At 49.2% G+C, this 3,359-nt stretch overlaps 1 long non-coding RNA gene across 1 annotated transcript; it reads right to left on the bottom strand.

Annotated features, from left to right (window-relative positions):
* Positions 1 to 612: 612 nt before the first annotated feature.
* On the bottom strand, positions 613 to 2,398 carry LOC109389816 (uncharacterized). The gene is made up of 3 exons (XR_002125461.1): positions 2,314 to 2,398; positions 2,041 to 2,201; positions 613 to 781 (listed from the first exon to the last, which is right to left on the bottom strand). It is a non-coding gene; the product is annotated as an uncharacterized LOC109389816 (long non-coding RNA).
* Positions 2,399 to 3,359: the final 961 nt, after the last annotated feature.

The following is a 3,359-nucleotide window of genomic DNA, read 5'->3' as shown; positions in this document are numbered from 1 at the left end:
CATGCAAGAATGATATTTGTTCTCCTCCACCTTTCTGGTGGATTTTTCTGCAAGATCTGTTCTTTTCCTTACCATCTTCAGTTGGATTTGAATCCTGCTACCTTTTCCATTCCCCTGCATTCTTTTCTTGTGTCAGCCAGCTACTTTTGCACACGGCCTTCATCTCAGCCCATTCAGATTTCATAGCTTCCTGTTCCTGTTTCACACAAGCAGACAGCGGCAAGGTTTATTCTACATGCTGTTCGTTTTCTAATAGAATACTTTAGAGCCATGAATTATCAGGGAAAGTCCCCCATAAATTGCATACCTTTCTATAATTTGTAGCACCTTTCTATTGGTCCCTTACTAATCTTTTCATTCATCCCTGGACAAGGGATTGCTATCCAAGCCTGGATCCCGCCACCCCCATCACTGCACATCCTGGTGCTATAGCTGCTCCACTAAAGTACAGAGCTAAGAACCAGCCACTAGGTCAGTCTATGGACCTCGGGTAATGCTACCGGACTGAAGTTAGGTTTTCCTTGCTTCCATTACCAGGTTCTCTGAATAAGATGCAGGTTTAATTCCTTTTGAATACAGGTTAGAACAGGGAATTACCTCCCTTATCCAGAACTGTCCAGGGCTCTTGCAGACTCTCATTGGGCTCTAATGCTTCTCTCAAGGATTTGAGTCAGCCCAGACACGGCGTGCCTCCTCCAGTCCCCTCCGCGCTGTGGGGAATGTGGCTTTTGAAAGGATGCAGGTAAAGATGAACTGAAGGCAGTGGGCAGGGACTGGTATCCTGGGGAAAGATAGGATGCAGGTGGTTCAGCTGCTTTGAAGCTAGTGGAAGAGAGACGGCTTGTTTTTCTAATCCTTGTCCTGTGGCTTGAGAATAGGGACATCAGTAGGAAGGTGTGTAGCTTATTTTATCTTTTCTCTTTGGGTGTGGGCTGATTTCATTGGAGAATGTGTGCTTCAAAATTATTTCTCAATCCTTTCCTACTGGTGAGGTCATCAATAACAATTATCCCCAGAATTTAACATAGAACCTCTCTTATATTTTGTTAAAGGATTCTTATCTTCTTGTTTGTTTGTTTGTCGGTCGCATTTTTCATGAGTTTATACTGCCATTGGTTGGGGGTAGGGACTATATAAAAAATCCTTACTTTCTGAATTCTAAATTTTGCTGAATTTGATTCTTAACTTTTCTTTCTAACTAGATAGACATTATAAATTTTAAAAATTGTAGAGGGCTAGGGCTGGCCGAGTGGCGCGTTGATGAAGAGCTGGCTTGGGATGCCAGAGGGCCCCGGTTCGGATTCCACATATGAGGGCCAGTGACACTGCCCTCTACAGCTAAGATGCTGAACAACAGCTCAACCTGGAGCTGGGCTGCCGTGAGTCTCTGGCGACGGCATAGGCTGCAGCCCCTGCTGCAGTGGGTTGCCATGGGCTACCGTGTTTAGCCAGCAGCCAGCGTGAGTGGCTAGCAGCCACCATGAGCGGCCGTCCAGAAGCCGGCGACTGATTTGCCTCGCAGGGGAGGAGTGCAATGATGGTGCCAACTTGGGTCAATGAAGCAATGTCCTCCACAACTAGACTGAAGAACAAAAGGACAGCAACTTGTCTGTTCCCCTTCCCCCAATTCCCCAATAAAAATCTTAAAAAAAAAAATTGTAGAGGGCTAGACTATAGCGATCATTTTTAGGCTGTTAAAGCATATAAGATGGTGTCCCTACATTAAATAGCCCGAGTCTGTTACGCTTTTAGAAACCCTTTAGCTTCCTGACTCTCTCCGCCCTAATCTTGGGGTGGGGCAGCCTTTTCTTCTGAGTCCCCACCACCCTGTCTGCCTTGATGTGAAAGCTCTAAAGTGCTGTGGCTGAAAAGGACTATGCCTATTTCTGAACAGAGAGTCATAAAATCTCAAGTTGGAAGAAAACCTTTAAAAGGATCTAATCTAGACCCCCTGTTGCCCAGGCCCCAGCTCTCACTCTCCCTTACATGCTCAGCCCTTGTCCTGTGTTTGAAAACCTCCCGTGCTCAGAAACTCACTACCTCGTGACACAATCAGCTCTCTCTCTGGGCAGCTCTGATGGTTTTTAAGTCGTTTCTTCTCTTGAACTGAAATGTGCTCGTCCTTTGCTTCTCTCCGTGGATCTTGGTTCTGCCACCGATGGCCGCAGAGCATGAGCCTGCCATCTCTTCCACACGAGCACCTGTCACACAACCAAAAGAAGACTCCTTGCTCCGCCCTCAGCCCACATTGTCTCTTCGCTGAGATAAACCTGTTCCATCCCTTCTGTCATCCCCGTAATCCCTTGAACCTACTTAGCTGTGTCCTTGGACTCGTGGCACTCCTTAGTTCATTTGATGGGAAGCAAGAACACCAGGGACTCGTAAACGCCAAAATGTGAAAGTGCCAGGGAGAGAATGCCCGTGGACTAGCGCTGGGCGTCATCCAAGGGCAGCACGGGGCTTTCTAAAGAAGACGGGGCCGGAAGCATTCATTCCTAGCTAGAGCTGCCATCGGCAGTGAGATGAGACGGCCACTCACATTGGAAAGCTAGAGAGGATAATAAAAAGTGGATTCAAAGGTGTAGACAGGGTGAAGGGACCCACGGGGAAGGTGCAGTCCTGGGAGCTGGCTGGACTAGGTCACCATCCCTTGGCCTGGGGGGCAAGGGGAGGGAGCAGGTTACAGTAAAACACAGGGCAGAATCCACCGCTGGTAAAACTTTTCTACTATCTTCATTAGGCTAACACTGAGCAGTGATAAAAATTCCATAGCTCACATTTCCAAACCCTCACTTTTGCATGTGAATTGGCACCTACTAGGCTGCTAAGAACTCAGTGGTTTTCATTAAGCATCCAATGAGGCAGGAGCTGAATAATGAGGATGGCTGACTAGGCACATGAAGAGCAGTGGCTTCTGAGACTTATTTTAAAGGGGCCTGTGAGCAAACGCCAAGTCCTTTTGCACGCAGGATCTCACCGCCCTCCCCTGGGCCCCGGTGCGGTGATTACATGTCCCTGTTTGGCTCAGGTCTGAAGCACACCCTGGCAGGGAGGCAGCTGGCACCAGCCCAGGCAAGAGTTTGTGCCTACCCCTCCGGGCCCCACCTCTAGCAGGTCACTCGGGCTGTGTTGTCACCTTGAAACATTTAAGAGAGCTGTGAGTTTCAGAAGGTGAGACGTGCAGGGCTGGGGGCAGGGCAGGCCAGCCCTGGAGGGTGGCTGGAGAGCTTTTGACAGGCCAGACCAGAGCCCAGGGTCCTATTCCTGACACTGTGAGCCCCCAGGCAGGCGCCGAGTGGATAAGAGCGTAGACAGTGAGGCCGGCCGTGATGCTTGCCAGCACCTGCAGATAGCAGGCA

The sequence above is a fragment of the Hipposideros armiger genome, unplaced genomic scaffold (assembly GCF_001890085.2).
Source record: "Hipposideros armiger isolate ML-2016 unplaced genomic scaffold, ASM189008v1 scaffold_244, whole genome shotgun sequence".
In the NCBI taxonomy this organism is placed as follows: domain Eukaryota; kingdom Metazoa; phylum Chordata; class Mammalia; order Chiroptera; family Hipposideridae; genus Hipposideros; species Hipposideros armiger.
This window is presented reverse-complemented; position numbering and strand designations above follow the sequence as displayed.